The sequence below is a fragment of the Dasypus novemcinctus genome, chromosome 11, assembly GCF_030445035.2.
Source record: "Dasypus novemcinctus isolate mDasNov1 chromosome 11, mDasNov1.1.hap2, whole genome shotgun sequence".
In the NCBI taxonomy this organism is placed as follows: domain Eukaryota; kingdom Metazoa; phylum Chordata; class Mammalia; order Cingulata; family Dasypodidae; genus Dasypus; species Dasypus novemcinctus.
The window spans coordinates 63,871,665-63,890,222 of record NC_080683.1 but is presented as its reverse complement, the minus strand read 5'-3'; the positions used below and the strand labels follow the sequence as shown (position 1 = coordinate 63,890,222).

Below are 18,558 nucleotides of genomic sequence, written 5' to 3'. Positions count from 1 at the left end.
GAGAGTGTGGTATGAGAGGAGGTGGGAGCAAAGATGGCAGCTTTTATTCTAAAAGCAATGGGAAACATTTAAGGGATTTTAGGCAGAGAAGCAATGTAATAATTTTCCAAAACTTTGAGATCACTTTGGTTCCTGTGTGAGCCTGGATTGTTTGGGGGAGAGGCTGCAGGTCTGAGACTGCTGTCCTTGGAAAGGCCTGCTTGTGAAGTTGGCCCCTGGCTAGTGTCTGGGAATTGAATTTCAGGAGTGCTTCAACCATTCTCTAAACGATAACTTGGTTTACTGTGCCTAAACTTTGTATAAACAATGTGGTTTATGCCAAACACTTGCTTTCCATCTGGAAGTCTGGAGTTTGGGAACATGCTAAGTAGAGGGTGCCTGTGTGTCCAGCCCTGAATAAAAAACCCTGGGCAATCAATCGGTCTCTAATGATCTTCCCTGGTAGACAGTACCTCACTTGTGTTACAGAATTAGATGTTTAGGAATTAAGTGCATCCTGTCTGACTCCACTGGGAGAGGGCTCTCAGAAGTTTGCACCTAGTTTCCCTGGACATCACCCCCATCCACCCTTTTCTTTTGCTGATTCTGCTGTATCCTTTTGCTATAATAAATTATTGCCATGAATATGACTATATGCTGAGTTGTCTGAGTACTTCTAGTGAATCACCGAACCGGAGGAGGGAAGGTGGTTTGGGGACCACCTCCCCCCCATAACACACTCACACGCACGTGGGAGGGATTGAAATCAGAGTAGTTACCATAACTGTAACAGTGCATCAAGTGGAGAAAGATGATGTTGATGGCAGTGGAGATGGAGCGGTGTAGACACATCTAAGATTTGAAGGTAGGATCAACAGGATTTGCTGGTAGTTGGGATGTTAGAAGTGAGGAGGGGGAGAGGAAAATCCATGGTATCTCCTAGGTTTGGGGCTGGAATAGCTGGGTCAATGGTGATGGCTTTTCCTGAAACAGCATCAGAACCCTATTAGATGCCTCTTGCCTCTCCTATCTACAAGATGGTTAGCTAGACTTGTTGCAGCCCTCACCTCTGCTGCAGTGATCAACTCTGTAGACTCTCCCAACCTCAGAAGCACCTTGCCTTGTGTGAGACACTGTAGACCACTTGGCATCCACACTTGTGCAACTTGGCAGATGAAGCTGGCAGGCATATGCAGTTCCCCAGAAATGGGTGGGACTTGGCAGCTTTTTCTGGCCCATAGATGAAGACAGCAGAAGTGAAGTTCACAGACAGAGGCAAGGATATAGAGAGCCCTCAACGATCTGGATCAAGTGTTGAACCTAGAAGGAGTCAAGGCACAGTTAATGCCCATCTGAGATCTTAAGAAATGGCCCTTTGCTAAGTCAATGGGCACCCCAACATACATGCCCATCTGCATTCCTACAGATGGAGTATGGCATGAGCTTAGTCATTGGCTGCTAATTTCATGGATGATCCTTGAAGTAAGGGTGGAGTGCATGGTTTTGAGCCCTAGGAACACCACTGGATGCCACATCAGAACTTGCCATCTGCCCAGCTCCCACTTCAGTCATTTTCTACTTGGGCATTCCAGGGGATAGGGTGATGCTCTTCATAAATTGGCTCCAGAGCGATGACCAGTGATGGAGGACAAATATCGTTATACTTTACCTTTAGAGAATAATCCAGGTCATTTTTTAAAAAAGATTTCTTTTTTTTTTTTGATTAAAAAAATATATATATTAAGAAAAAGCAGATAGGCATTAAGAAGACAATACAGTGCATTTGATAACATCATCCCAAATGACACCATAGATGCTCAAATCATGAGTCAACACAATACTGTCACTGAGAAATAAGAACTCAGGAACATCATCATTCTTAACCTGGTTTCTAAAACCCTTCTTGAAACATTCTTTTTTTTTTTTTTTTTTTTCCCTCAAAGAATTTTTTTTTTATTGACTTTGTAATAATATTACATTAAAAATATATATGTGAGGTCCCATTCAACCCCACCCCCCACCCCCCCCTCTCCCCCCCCAACAACACTCGTTCCCATCATCATGACACATCCATTGGATTTGGTAAGTACATCTTTGGGCACCTCTGCACCTCATAGACAATGGTCCACATCATGGCCCATACTCTCCTCCATTCCATCCAGTGGGCCCTGTGAGGATCCACGATGTCCGGTGATCACCCCCGAGGCGCCATCCAGGGCAGCTCCACGTCCCAAATACGCCCCCACCTCTCATCTCTTCCTGCCCTTCCCCATACCCATCGTCCACCATGTCCACTTTTCCCAATCCAATGCCACCTCTTCTATGTGGACATTGGATTGGTTGTGTCCATTGCACCTCTATGTCAAGAGGAGGCTCAGATTCCACATGGATGCTGGCTGCCATCCTCCCATTTTCAGTTGTAATCACTCTAGGCTCCATGGTGTGGTGATTGTCCTTCTTCAACTCCATCTTAGCTGAGTGTGGTAAGTCCAATAAATCAGATTGTAGGTGCTGGAGTCTGTTGAGGCTCAGGACCTGGCTATCACATTATCAGTCCAGAGATTCAAATCCCCTAACTATATCTTAAACCCCAACGTTAACTGCACCTCCAGCAGATTAGTATGAAAGTCTTATGAAGGGAGATCCCATCTGAGTCCAGATTCATCACACATAAACACCATTTCCAGAGAGGGGCCATCTGCCCTGGTAGTAAACCCCATCGGCCATGACCATAACTCTCATGGGTCTCTTTAGCCTTCATAGGAACCAATATCTGGGGGTTGTATCTGCTTTATTTGTCTCTCTGACTCTGCTCAGTTGTGCATGAGGGCAATCCTTCTGCCAGCCTCCAGACTCTTTTTTAGAAACTCGTAGCCATATAAACTCATTTCTCCTTTCCATTTCCCCCTTACTTTAGGTCAAACAGCATTTTAAAGTCATGTTATTTTATGTAGACATGGATATTCTGCTGATCCGCATTGAACCTTCCATATAAGGTCCTTTTCCAGTTGCATCATCAGTTGGTATTTGATAGTGGTCCCTCGTTGCCAGGGAGGCTCATCCCCGGGTGTCATGTCCCACGCTGGAGGGAAGGCATTGCATTTACATGCTGAGTTTGGTTTCGAGACTGGCCACATTTGAGTAACATGAAGGCTGACAGGAGGAAATTCCCAGGCACAATGTTGCTCTAGGCCTTGTTCTTATTTTAGGTTTATCAGCTCACAAGCATAGTCATTAGCATCAGGGGCTCACTGTTGAACCCTCACTCCCTCCCGGTCCCCGCCGCTGTACCTGGGAGACTATCGCTGCTCCCCTAGGGACCACGACAGAGCACCACTGGCCAGGAACCCAGTACCCCCCCTGCTGGGTTTTTAATTGTTGCCACTATGAGTATATCCAATCATTACCATGCACCCTGGACATATGTTCTGTCAGCTATATATCACCTGTCATTGGTATCCCATACCAGTATCCCTCCATTGCCATTGTTGAAACACTCTGTGATCCAGAACTCCCCGAAATTTGAAGCCCAATATAATGTCATGGTCCCTTACTAGGGAATGGCATATAGCGATGGGTTTAAAGGATAGATAAAGAACTTGGATAAAGTTAGATAAAGAACTTAGATAAAGAATGTTGACTTGAAAAAATTCCACATCCTATCCTTCCCCCCCCCCCCCTAATTATTCAGCATTTCTTCGTAGGAGTCCTAGACCACAGCAATGCATATATATAATATACAGCACTCCCATACATCCACCACAACACCTTTTTCAAAAAGATTTCTTTATTTATTTCTCCCCCCCCACCTCATTGTTTGCGCTTGCTGTCTGCTCTCTCTGTTGCCCATTGTGTGCTCTCTGTGTCTGCTCATCTTTTTTTAAGGAGGCACCGGGACCTCCCATGTGGGATAGAGGTGCCCAAATGCTTGAGCCACATCCACTCCCTACTTGTTGTTCTCTAATTGTGTTTTCCTCGTTGTGTCCCCTTGTTGCATCATCTTATTGTGTCAGCTCGCTGCCTTGCTCGTCTTCTTTAGGAGGCACCAGGAACCAAACTTGGGACTTCCCACGTGGTAGGCAGCAAGTGCCCAACTGCTTGAGCCACATCTGCTTCCCCAGGCCATTTGTCCTTTTTTCCCCCAAGAAGCTGAAATAGAAAAAGAACTTTTGAATTCCCACATACTTCATGAAATATAACTATTTCAGCACTAACAACCTGATTAAGACTTTGTGCACAAATAATCAAATTGTTGTAGAACCTGCAGTTTTGTCACTTGATTTTGATATTTTATGTGTATCTTCTTTCACCAGTAATCCAGGTGAAATGTGATCATGTTTCCTTTGGGGAGGGGGATGTAGCCTTCCCAAATTGTAGTGGATAACAGTGTTGGATAGGAAACAAAGTGGTCTTCAGAGCCAGGCAAGCAAAGACTCAGCTCAGTGTGAGTCCATCTCCAGCAATGTAACCTTTGGCAAGGTAAAGTCAAAGAGGCAAAGTTCTTTCATCTGCCAGATGGGCTAATACCTGTAAAATTCCTAGTACAGTTCCTAGCACATAATGTTTCAGTAAACAGAAATTATTACATTATGCATTAATGCAGGCTAGTATTCCATTTCTCATATATAGAGTCTACAGAAACCCCAAAATTACTTCATGTTATGCATATTCAACACTTGCCTCCTATTAACCTTTCCTTTTTTTCTGAATTGTTAATGGCAGGTAGTTTTGATTGTACCATCCTCTGTGAGAGAGGTTAAAATCTAAGTCCTGTTTTGATGAACTTAAGAACTTTGAAATCAGAGAATAACTTGGTGCCAGCACCTGAAACACTGGGGTGGAAATTTCTAGAGTTGTTTTATCTAAATTAATTTTCTTCATCCTGTTTTAAATGGCTGTATCTCCTCCCCCCTTCTTTCTCTCCATCCCATGCTAGTAGGGAAAAAAACCCACAAAACCACAGGATCTGTGATCCAAAGGTTATCTGCCTTATAGAAGTGGCTGCTTAAACTCTGTTGGAAATGTAAATTTCTTTTTGAAAAATCATTTCTCTGGCTTCCAAGAAATTAATATCAATTTGACCCTTTTTCTTTTCAAAGCCCTTCTGGCATGAAATGGTGTGTGGCCACCCTGTTTCGTGTTTCTGAATATGAATAAGGACTCTAGGCCACTTAGAGTTAACATGTTGATCGCTAAAGCTGTCGCCACATTTTTAGTAATGTTTTTATATAGTATAGTTTGAGCAGAACATTTTAAATTTGACCTTTAGTAAATGATAGTCTCTAAATGCCAATTTTGTTTGGGGGACTAAGTTTTGAACTCTTGTTTTGTTTTTGACCACTTTCTCCCCAATCTCGGGGGGAAACTGTCATCCATTTAAGATCCCATTGGGATGCTAAGTAAAATCAGGTTGTTTTGCTTGGTGAATCTTTCACCTCAAGTGATAATATGAATATAATGGAAAGAATTAGCTCAAAAATTCTCAAATCATAATATCTCTGTCCTCTTAAGTTTAGGCAAACCCTAGGTTCAGTTTCAAAGAAGAGCATAAACTCATTCTGAATATTTTCCTTTGTTTTCTTTGCTTCACTCTAAATCCCAGGAGGCCAGGAAGAGGCGATTTAGTAGTTAGAATAGCAGAGAATCCACAGCAGGAAAATATGGAAGCAATGTTGGCAATCTGAAGACCATTAAGTCCCGTTTGTGTTTCTTAGAAATTATGTTGTAGGAATTAGTTTTGTGATGCAGATAAAACTATCTCCACCTGTAGTTTCCTGATGAAAGTAAATAGGGCTTTGCTCATTAAATCCCATTACAGCTACTAAGGAAGTCTTAGCTAAGTGTTGAGTTGCAGTGATAAAGAAGCAATCAGACTTATTTATACACGAAGTGCCTTCTAGAAAACCTTATTTCACAACTGTTTGTTATGAATGTCCCCTTGCCCACTGTTTGCAGCTGGAGACCCACTTGTACTTTTATGACTGTTGCTGTAATTAACTACCATTTACTTTTTCTTAGCTTAAGAATGCAGGTCCCACTGACTTTTTCTTTTAAATAAATTTAAGTTTGTGCAAGAGTGAATTACTTACAGATAATTTCCCATCTCTGGGATATGTTACTTTCCTTGTAAGTGAATGAATAGTAACCATTCAAATAACTCTTTTTAAACTTTCCCCTGGCTTCTCTAACAGTAAGTATGAAGAAATGAAAAAGCAGTGCTTTCACGCTTAGTGTAGCATTACCATATCTCCTCACCACCCACCTTTCCCTAAGAGCAGTCTGGTGAGCCCCTTCAAGATGTCATGAATTCTTTGGAAATCCGTCTAGTCCAGAAACTCCATGAGACCAGGAAGTGCCCATGACGCTCTTATTCACCAGTGTTTCAAGGACCCAGACCACAGCTCTTAGGATTTGGTCAGTAAATACTTGTGAATGAATGTGTTCAGTATTGTCCTATGGGTTTCTGGGTTCTAAAACACATCCAAGAAAACTAGAATGTGAGGTATTCTAGAGCTACACTGTTCAACAAGGTAGGCATTAACAACATGTGGCTATTTAAATTCATTGAAATTGATAATTCAGTCTCTCTATTACACTAACCACATTTCAGGTGCTCAGTAGCCACATGTGGCTAGTGGCTGCCATATTGGACGTTGCAGATTTTGAACATTTCAATCATTGTATTGGGAAGCACTGATACAGTATCATACTAGAGGCCTAAGTTACTGGCTCCCATCTTTTTAAGGTGAAATTCCCACGTCATCATGATGTGCACCCATAAGAGAAAAATACAAATACACATCTTTAGGGAGTCAGACAAAAGAAGAATGGGTAGCCCACAGCTTTGTTCAAGTGGTGGCTACCTCTTTGAAACTGATAGCCAAATAACAGTGGGGCTATTAGCAAGACTAACATTCAGTTGGAATATACTTGTTTGGCTGCATCAGATGTCAAAGTAGTAAAATATCTCTTATCAATTAATAAAGAGCTGCTTGCTTCAATCTCCTAAAGTACCTCCCTCCTAAACCCCAGAGGCCCTAGCCTTTGGCCCAGCCACCAAAAGGTTAGTTAATGCCTGTCCTATCCCCGGGGTGGGCAGCTGCTCAAGAACCCTGCCCCTTCACTACAGGCCTCAGGTGAGTGGGTACGCCCCTTGGGGTCATGGTGCCTCACAGGCCCTCCAAAAGGACTGCTTCCTGAGAGTCTTTCCTAAGGCTGCCCTATCACTACCACGACCAAGTCCAAGTTCATAGAACCATGGGCCTCAAGAAGACCTTAGAATCATCTCATCCAACTTACTTACTTTACTGAAGAAATAAGTCCCAGAGAGTCATCCAGTTGTTCTGTGGACAATTCAGAAATAAAATGCTAATATCCTAACTCACTAATTTTTTATATTTGGTACATTTTTCTATATCTGTTTCCTTAACTAGAAAATGGAGATTAATATATTTATGGCTCACAAAATTGTAATTAAAATCAGTAATTATGCCCAACATTTTATGTCTGTTTTATAGTTTGAAAAAAAAAAATTCTTGTGTAGTTCTCATTTGATCCTCACAGGCACCTGTGAGAGGTGTTAAGCTCAGAGGCAGTGAGTGAGGAGCCCCAGATGATAAAGCTACCTTGAGTGGCAAAGATCTAAGCCTAAACTCTTTTGTCAATGTAAGATAAGAGAACCACATGCAATCTAGTTAGATTTTAACCTGGGGTATTTTGCAGTTCTGGATTTAGTGACATTGGATGTGACAGCTTTGTTCAAGCAATGTGTTTTTGATGTTGTTGTTTTTTTATTTTAGTGATATGCCAATTGCACAGATGACTTGGTTCAGCATTATAACAGAAGTGAGCCACTTCCAAGTATATTTTTAAAAAGAGAATCCAAATTTGTAATTAGGTTTACAAATGCTAGTTGTGCCATTTGAGCATCTAAAGAGCTTCTGGTAATTGTATGTGTGATGGTTGTGGTTTATTTTTTGTATCTACCCCACTCCACCCCAAGCAGTTAGACCCTTTGGGGGAAAAAACAAAGTAGGTTCTTTGAGGGGTCATTTCCTCATTACCACTTCATTTTTCACACCTTATATCCTCATGTGCTTAGAAGATTAACCGTATATCTGATTGCGGCAAAGAAAAATCATGTTTAAGCCATTATACCCACTTTGACACCTAATCTCAAGAGAATGCTACTCAAATTACCAAGAAAAGGAAACAGTCCACTTCTTGATACATCTTGGGTCTTTTGATCATTTTGAAAGAAACAACCTTACTTTTAGCTTACTCCTAGAATAAAATGGAAAACTTTTTGCATCTCTCTCTTTCTCTCTTTCTCAATTTGTCATTTTAATGTTTGTACTAGGTGCACAAATTGAATTTATAAAAGAGGGGAAGAGTGATGTTATTTCATTCCATCTAGCAATGAAATATCTCCGCAAGTTTCTTTTATTGGAGTATGAAAATCATAGTGTTCTTTACACCAATTATCCTATAAGGTTAAATATACATAAAGAGGAAAGAGAAAGAAAAATTGCTGGAAGAAGTTACAAATAGAAAGAAATGTTGGGTTGTGAGCCCAGTTTTAACATTTCTGATTTGAGTCACATTTGAGAAGAATGCAATTTGTATGATTTTTTAAAAGTCTGTATTATGTTTGTGTCTTTATGCCTTGCTCTGTGTATAACCTGCCTCGTGTTATATAACAGACTCTCAACTCTGCTATGCTTTAAGAGATATAGCCTCCTTCATGTCCATATATAGGACCTTCAGAGGGTTTACTATTATCTAGAATTTTCTTGGATTTTATTTACACCATTTCTTCTGCCTCGGGTAGATGTGTTGTCGATGGCACCAACAAAAGAGTATAAAGGCAAAGTTTGTAATGACTTGGAGTCACAGTAATAAGACATTAGGCTTTACTAGATCTTTGAAGTTCCAAACCTCTATTCCTCCAGACATATTAAGGAAGAGGACTAATAGGTGAGCATAGCCTTTGTCAACCTTCTCCTCCACCAGTTTTTATACCAGTGCACTTGGCATTCGAGGAGCTAGTGCCTACACAACTCTTAGCGCCACAGTTGACACATAACTCAAAGAGGATTAGCCATTAGTATTATTAGCTTGTTTGATTTGATTTTGTCTTCCCATTTTCTTTCTCTGCTCTCTGATGGCCATGCTAAGGCTCCTTAGTGTGGACACCAAAATGGCCAAGAAAGGGGAAAATACCCAAAAGAAGGGTAGCACAAGGCCTCAGATTGCAGTCCAGATGCTGAATTATCCACCCACAAATCATCAGTGGCAATTTGTTTTCCTCTCATTTTGATGTGTCAATTCTTTCCCTACTTCCCCACAGACCTTCCCGTGTTAAATAGACCCCATGGCCAAGCGGCAGCTCCCTGCATGGCCCAGATCTGACCCAGGTCATTTGATGGTAACCTTACAAGAATCCCATCTCTCTCTTTACAAAACAGTGAGCAGTTCTGTCTTCTGTGCAAGAAAAACAAAAGTAAAATCTCCTAAACTTGGCTGTTACTGGTTAGAACTTTGTTAAGATGTGTCAAGTGGAGTGTATTGTTGCTGTGCCTGTGTTAAAGGGGTTATTAAACCAATTTACCTTGCGTTCACACTGCTGGCAGGAATGTAAATTGATGCCGGCTTTGTGGAAAGTCATCAAGACCTTTGACGTTTATACTGTTTGACCCAATAATTCTTTTTCTAGAAATGTATCTAAGAAAATGTTCAGAATTTCAGATATATCCATCAAAGTGTTATTTACAATAACAAAAAAGATGAAAACCTGTAATACCAACCACGAGAGAAATAGTTAAATAAAACCCATTTCCATGGGCTGTAATGTTACATAGATATTATAAAGCATGTTTTTGAAAAACTTACAGTAACTTGGGAAAGTACATTCATATGACATTAAATGAAAAATCAGGAACAAAACTGAGTATTTTTGTGTATCTGGAAGGAATATTGTTCTACAATCCCTTGTCCCCAGTTCTAAATACCAGAAGACTCAAAAACCAAAAGTCTTCTTTGTAACTTATTTGGTAAAAAGTATATAAATAATAAATAATCTGGTCTGAACCGATGTGAGGGTATTTATTGTCTCTATTTTATCCCACTGAAGAATATGCATGTCTTTTACTGCAGAAATATTTAATATGTTTGATTAAGGGGTGCTGCTCCAGGTCCTGATGGGATGTTATTTAATATGTGGCATAACTTTAATACTCTCTAAATTCCAAAAAAAATTTGAATGCTGAAACCTATCTGGCCCAGAGTTTCAAATAAGGGGTCATGGATCTATACAACAGAATATTATTAGTAACCTTACTGGTGGCAAGGATACTGGTGATCTTTATTTTTGCTCTATTCTATTCTGTATTTTCCAAATGCTCTACAAAAAGCATGTATTAATTTATCATCAGAAAAATAAATACTCAGACTTTTAAAATAGACATGTGGACGTGGGAGTATTAAGTATTAAAGGACAGGATGTATGTGACCTACTCTCAAATGTTTAGAAAATACGTATGGATAGTTAGGAAGAAAGGAAGAGAAAAAGAAAGAAAGAATTCTGTAATTAAAGTGGCAAATGCTAATAGTTGGCAAATCTGGATATCTGGATGGGGGTACATTGGAGTTCTAGGTATTATTTCTGTATTATTTTTGCAACTTTCCTCTAAGTTCAAATTATTTTAAAATAAAAAGTTTAAAATAAATTTAAAAAATAAATGCATTTGAGCCATCAGAGAGTCACCTCATTTCAGTCAGAATTCTCGAATTAATCACTTGCTGCTTGTATCTCTTCTTCCTTTGCCTTTTAACCCAGGTATTCTGACTTGTTGAGTAAAATGCTTATGTGATGCAAGAGACAGGGAAGGCTGATAGACACTAACCTATCTCTGAGCTACTTTGAGTGCAAGGGAGTCCCCTGTGAGAGAAGCTTGCCAAGGAAATACCTGAAGGAATAGAGCTTCCCTGTGGGCTGAGGCCAGGCATTCATACCATGGGCAGCTATTTTATCATACCCTGTTTATGTGGATTGGTGGACATGCACATAGCCTGAGGCTTAGGAAGTTAGTTTAGAGGTCAGAAAAGCTGAAGGAGGATGTAGCAGTCATAGCAGGAGACGGAAGGTTTACTCTGCTAATTGACCACTTTTCCTCCCCAATTAGGTGGACACTCACTGACGTGTCACGAGGTTGCCCTGCAAAGCTTTGGGGTCCATGTCTGAATGGATTGCTGTAGCCTCCTTATTTCTCCCTTCGCCCAGTTTCCTGCATCCTAAGACGCGAAGCCAGCACAGGCCCTGGAAAAATTACATGTAAGTTTTGACTGAGGTGTTTTTTTGCCCACAGTAAGCGACGGTAAGAATTTTTCTTAGATGATAACAAATACCTAAACACACATGCATTACTTTGCTTTTAACAGTCTTGAGAGTTATAATTGAGAAAGGGAGCAAGGGGAGAATCAGCAGTTGAGTGGTTCTCAGACTTTAGAGCATCACAGCCACCTGGAGGGCTTGTTAAAGTCGATTGTTGGGCCTCGTGCCCAGAATTTCTGAGTGGGTAGATCTGGGGCATGCCTGGGAATTTGCTCTTCTAAGAAGTTCCCAGGTGATGCCTGAGAATCACTGTTTTAACTCAAGTGTCCAGTCACTTGGAAAGATGAATGATATAGGCAGAAAAGTATACACTTCAGTATTAAGTATCAATTTTAAGATATTTAGTTCCTTCCTTAGTACACTGGCTCATGTCTCAGAGAAGAGAGAGTTTTTTTAAGTTCCCCTTAGTGCCTTCGCATTTGAAGTCCATCTAAATAGATGATGGTATTCTGTGCCAGCTTTACTCCAGGGCTACTAGGACTTTGCCCTTGGTTTTCAACAGGTGTGACTAATAGTGCTGTCACTGGGCTGAATGGCAGCTCTTGTACTTTTGCAGGTGGGTTCATCATGTTTTTAGATACACTCAAAAGGGAAAATCATTTTTCCCCTGGGTTGGGAAATATATTGTTCCCTTTCAAAGTGAATCATCGCAGTATTATCCCTCCCATACGACACTTAAATGTAACTTGACTTACAAAACGTATGTGAAGGAAAGCTCACCTCTAATAAATAACCCAAATCAGCAAATCCAAGTTTTTGTGGGGTTTTATGTTCTCCAGACTGACATATTTTGAGGATCAGCACATTATAGCGTTAGCTCTGGAACAAGCCAGTCACCTATCTGCAGAGGACAATAATTTATTTCATGTTACTAGGAAAAAGTAGAATTTGGCTAAGCAACTGCACACTTAGATGCATTTGCGTGCATATACATGTAAGTGTACATGTGTGCCTTTGTATGGATTTTGCATATTTCTAAGCCTTCACTGTAAGGATTTTAAACAGTGTTTTTCTTTTGTTTCACTAAGTCATTCTAAGTCTAAAAGTAGTATGAATGATGGCTATCTAGTAAATGGGAAGTTTCTGGGTATTTTTCCTATAGATAAACATTGTGACTTAGAACATTTTACTTAAATATGGTAAATATCACTCAGAGTAGCACTTAGGGCTTATAGTTCTTTTATTACTCTCTGGAATTGAGAATAATTACTGCTAATAAATCAATTGCCAAGCAGATACGCCTAAACAGAACCAGAAATCCTGAAGGTAGACTTAAATACATATGTTTAAAATAAAGATGACAAAATCAGAAAAATACAACAAGAAGTGATAGAGGATAAAAGAATTCTGTAATAGAACTAACCCAGAGCTGTCTTCTGGGCTATTAAAGGTTAACAGAGCTGGTATTAGCGTTGACAGCAGTGAGTAATGTCATTAGCTATTCTTACTCCACCCGCACAAACTATACCATCCCTGTCAAGCACTAATTAGTTATTCTGCACAGCATCTTCAAAAGAAAGGTTATCAGTTTATAAGGCATCTTCAGGAAGTGACAGGGGATTGGATCTTTAAAATGCTCCTTAATGTTCCTTTCCAGTGTCAACATTTTTACATGTCAGGGTTTCCCATGGGATGACCCTTGCATCAGTTTTGTGTCTATAGGTTGGGAAGGGAAGGAGGCCTCTGTGACTCCTGGGCTGAGTCAGGACTTCCAGCTCTGGGCAGAGGTGGCAGGGTCTGGACCACTGTCTGTGCTGCTGGGCAAAGCACTCAGGTACTCAGTGCCTAAAATGTCCTTATAAAACTGAATAACCAGGCTCACCTTCATTCCAGGAATGCTGCACAGAGTAACCAGTGCTTGACAGCATTGTTACAGTTTGTGAGGGTAGTGTAAGAAAAAGTACATCATGCCTACCTCTCTCAGCTGTAATACCATCCCTGTCATGCCGGCAGCCCCCAGAAGATGGCAAGGCTAAGGGATCACGGGGTGTTACACTTCGGCCTCGGGAATGAGTTTCCTATAAGGGTAAAGACATACATCAGAAACCGTTAGGAAAATCTGGATCCACTATAGTCTCTACCGAAGCCCCGTTTAGTGATATAGAAAATCTTCCCTGTGATGAAGGAAAATGTGTAACTATGATCCTATAGTCCAGCTGCTCCAGTTTGACCCAACTTGTGTGTTTAATAAACCACTTCATGTATAGAGCGTGTGTGGGGCATATGGCGCATAACTTAGGTCTCCATCAGTGGAGATGGAAGTTTAGGTAGTAGCCAAGGAAATAGACTCACCACAGAGTCAGACATAGGAGAAAATGAAAGCTTCAAGAGAACGTTAGTGGCAAATAGTTCTGCTACAGTGGCTCTAATTATTATGAGGACTGTTATACATACTCCAAATGAAGTATTTATCCCCCATCACCAAAGCTCTGTACTATTGGGAAGAAGAGCTATTATTGTACCCATAACTCACAGAACAATTTAGGGAGCAACCTGTGGACTGTACAAGATTGACCCCACTGGCTTAGTTCATGGGCCTCTGCTTTTTTGTTTGTTTGTTTGCTTGCTTGCTTGCTTGCTTTTTATTCTGTGTTTCCAGAAAGCTAACCTTGGAGAACAATCAACTAATTCTCATGGGACCTGATAGCCATGTTTTCTTCAGGTCTCCTTCCTTCACAGAAATTAGAATTTCTGAGGAGTGGTGTATGAGGATCTATAATTTTTTTTTTTTTTAAGATTTATTTATTTATTTAATTTCCCCCCCTCCCCTGGTTGTCTGTTCTTGGTGTCTATTTGTTGCGTCTTGTTTCTTTGTCTGTTTTTGTTTCTTTGTCCGCTTCTGTTGTCGTCAGCGGCACAGGAAGTGTGGGCGGCGCCATTCCTGGGCAGGCTGCACTTTCTTTTCACGCTGGGCGGCTTTCCTCACGGGCACACTCCTTGCGCGTGGGGCTCCCCCACGCGGGGGACACCCTTGCGTGGCAGGGCACTCCTTGCGCGCATCAGCACTGCGCATGGCCAGCTCCACACAGGTCAAGGAGGCCCGGGGTTTGAACCGCGGACCTCCCATATGGTAGACGGACGCCCTAACCACTGGGCCAAAGTCCGTTTCCCTAGGATCTATAATTTTAAAAAGCTCAGAAACCACTGTCCTAATAATCCCAATTTTTCCTTTAAGACACCAAGATGATCGATATACATAAATACATATTTGGCTTAAGGTAAAGGTATAAACCAAGAAAGAGGTACAAACGAAGTCCTTAAAGTCCAATAGCTATAACTCAGTCCCCTCATCACCACCCCAGTCTTACCAAATCTGCTCAGAAATAAGCTCTCCATGCTTTTCACTTGGCTTTTGGACAACAGGGCAAAGAAACTAAGATTTCTGGGGCAGTTGCCATTGGGAGCTGCTAAAATATCCAAAAAATAAAAATTAGAGGCTTTTATAGAAAAGAAAATCCACGTCAGAAGTCTAAGGGAGAGAAAAGGATCCTTGACATACATGAGGAGTACCACTGGGGCACACTAGGCTTGAGTTGAAACAACTGGGATATAGAAACTAGTCAAAACAAATGTCAGCCTTCTGAGTTCAGAGACCATAATTTTTGGATGGACACACTGAGACAGACTTCCCCCAACAGATAACCAACAAACCAACAGTCTACAAAAGGTAGAGCACACCAACAAGGACAGGCAATCAGGGACTTTCCTTGCCACCCCTCATGCTTCCTAAGAATCAGATTGCCTAGTTCAAGATACTGACTTCATGATTAGTGATGTCTTAGCTACCTGGAGGTCAACTAACCAGAACCCTCAATTAACTATTATTACTAAGCTGCATACTTCCCATTCCAACCCCACCCCCTCCCTCACGGCCCTCCACCCTCTCCCACACACCCCATCCCCCTACCCTACCTCCCACCCATTGCCCTGCTCCCTCCCACACACCCCGCCCTACCACATACATCCCACTTCCCTTTTTCAGAGATAAAGGTTCAGAAAACAAGATACTTTGGTTTAGTAAAGGTGGAGAATATACCCTAGAGGATATTTGTAGCTGATGACACTGACCTGCTGAATCATTGAGAATGGTTAAATGTTCTATAATTAGGATAAGAAAACTGCTTTAGACAGATTTTCAGCAAAACACATTTTCTAGCTGTCAGTTAACCAGAAAATTACAACCACAGAAAGATCTTCTTACCCTCAAATAGACTGAGGTTTTATCATACCTGTTTTCTCACCTTCATAAGAATCTAAAAATGTTGATTTAGGGTAGAAAAATACACCACCCATTTTCATTCTTGTTAGGAACTGTGTGTGTTTTGACTTTTACCACCTCTCCAGTGCCAGAGTTTAAATTTCATATATTCTGTCTGTGTTTTGGAAGTGCTCTAAAAGTTGTCATATTAGTGGTTTCAAACATAAAGTATAAGGTAATTTCATGAACATAATATACTTAGCTCCTATAGTTATGGGGGTCTGTTTTGCACAGTTTTGAAGCCAATTCTGTTTTATTTTGTTTTAGAGTGTATTATGTAATTATTTCTAATAGATGTAGCTTCACATTTATGTCCTGTTCAAGGCATTATCAAAATTAATTTGCATTCTCTGGGCATACACTAATAGTACAGCTAGAGGTAATGTCACCATCGTCGTAATATAAATTAATATGTACATCAAAAATTTCAAAAGATGTACCCTGTGATTCTCCAAATATACTAAGCAATGCATATTGTAAAGCTGCTTAGCAAGTCTTACCAGTTAATCAAATTATTTTAGTAATTTCCAATCTGTTGTGTTTTTTAAAAAGAAATTGCTCTCTTTTTGATACACAGCAAAATGATGCCTCTGTATGAGCCATGATTTAATCTAGGAGATGGCGTCATACTCTTCCAAAGATGCCCGCATTAAGTTGAGCATTGTGAGATCCTGGTGCCTAGAACTTTATGCATCTGGAAGATACACAGATCATGTGTCATGGTGAGGAAAGGACTTCTGCTCTTCTGCCCCAGAACATTATTTGAAAAGATTTACAGTATAGTAGAATTTTTAGAGTCCTTGTGGTGCTTAAATAGAAATTGTAATCTACTGGTTCTAGTAGATTTTTCCTGTATTTTATGCCTTATTTATCGCCAGGCCAGTTTATTATAATGGTTCCCATGTGTGAAATGCTCTTAATTATTAGAAAGAGCAGAATCAGAGAATCACCATTTCCTTTTATTAAAATAGAAGTAACTTTCTTTTCCTGATTATAAAAGCAGTGTATATTTATTCTACATAATTTATAAAATAACAGAAAAACAGAAAGAGAAAATAAATTACCTGTAGTCTGACTACCCCAAGAAAAATCACCTATTAACACAGACTTTTGTGTACTTTTCCAGACTTTCTTCAGTTAATCATTTAATTCCAAATATACAAGCAGTACTCTGGACTGATTACATCGCACAAGTTGGTAGAGCTTAGGAAGAATGACTTTAGAAGTCATTTTACAAGCTGTCGATCTCCATGTTCCTTATTTTTCTCCCTTCAAGTTACATGAAATCACTTCTTGTAAGAATAGACACCTGTGTGGACTCACCAGCATTTTTATCAAATGGAAATCTCTGTTAAACAGTATTTTCATTTCTACACTCTGTCAATAAAACTGATTATTGAGTGGCCCAGCAAGATCCTGGTGGGCCTCTGGAATCATAAAAGTAAGAGTTAATTATTTCACGGTGTTTTTAGTGTTAAGACTACTGATTGTATTGCAGTTATTTAAAAATTAATAATCAGTCTAATATAAAGCAGTTTGGCAAAAACAGGAATGGTTGATTAAACAGATCTGCCCCCCCCACTCCCCACCCACTATTCAAACAATACGGACTCCAACAAAATTCTAATTTTATAGTTGACATTAGCGTTGATGGTAACAAAATTTGATTCAGATATATCCCTGCTTGTGTTGTGAATCCTAGAATTTTCTCTCAATTTAGTATCCTTCATCCTCCTTCAAAGAAACTTCTCATCAGATCCCTTTGGCTTGGTGCTATAGCTCCTGGGGTGTACTGGTATCTCTGTGCTCCCTTGGGAGAGTGCTAGGACTTTGGCTTGGGGTGAATCCTAAAATGTAGCCAAGGGGTTAGGGAGGGTTTTGAGTCCTGAAAGAAAACCTAGACCAAGATAAAGGCATTATTAAAAAGATTCATGTGTGAAATGTTATTCACAAAACCTTGTGTCAATAGAATAGGAAGTATATTGTAAGCAGCTGCTAGAAGAGATTGTTTAAAAATTATCTACACTTGGTATTAGTTATTTTTAGATCTTATCGTTGCCTGTACAAAACTCTAAGTTCCTTGAAAGCAGGACTTGCTGCATCCTTTGTGTCTTTGTACATAATAGGGGCTCAGTATGTGTTGACTTGAATTAATATTTCTGTGGCTCTTGAGTGACAGATGAATGAACATACTCAATTCAGGTAACTATAGTTGCTTTCTTCCTACAGTAGCTGATGGGTGCTTTGATAAATATGACTGTTTAGTGCCCCGGTTAAGTACAGGTGTGGGGAAGTGGTGTAAAGTACTTTGATCCTCCCTTGGAGGAGAAGATGCTAATGTGGATAATGAGACTTTGCGTCTTCATCTTTAGTTTTGGTTTGACCGCCTGACTTCACTGAGTCAGTGTTCACTGTTCGATAATGAGCATGTCATTCAAGCCTGAGAATGCCCCTTGGACTGTTTGTGACACTGTATCTGAATTTCTCATTACATTAGCAGCCAACATTTGTCATATAATTTCAAGAATACGCTAAAAGTTTAGTGCTAATATGCTAAAAGGCTTTGTAGGTGACGTTGAAATTAACTTTCTCTAAACCTAAACTAGTGAAAACTAAAATGCTCCTCACCACATAAAAGTTTTGCTTTCACTGTGTTAAACCCCTCCCATCTTGTCACAGCACAGTCATTTGGAGTCTGATTTGGGGGCGGTGTGGTTGTATCTCAATGGTGTATGACCCACTTTCTTGTAATACTTAATTACCCGTCTTTTTACAACGCAAGTCAGACGATCTTAGGGTGGTGGATTATAACCCAAAAAAAGGTTTGCTGACCCATGTCATCCGTGCTGCTTTAGAAACCCCGTGCATCGTGGAGAGAAGGTGTTAGCTCTGCAGGGCGTGTGTTAACTACCAGAGGATGACAGGACAT

General features: G+C 40.3%; 1 protein-coding gene across 3 annotated transcripts in view; it reads left to right on the top strand.

Moving 5' to 3' along the window:
* BACH2 (BTB domain and CNC homolog 2) overlaps positions 1-18,558 on the top strand; it is a 360,545-nt gene that overhangs the window by 186,959 nt on the left and 155,028 nt on the right. For 2 of the 3 annotated variants that reach the window (XM_023587670.3, XM_071218599.1), the window contains exon 3: positions 11,163-11,311. The exons of the other annotated variant lie outside the window; for it this stretch is intronic. The gene's annotated coding sequence lies outside the window, so the exon portion shown is untranslated. The remainder of the gene's footprint in view (positions 1-11,162; positions 11,312-18,558) is intronic. 3 annotated transcript variants of the gene reach the window in all.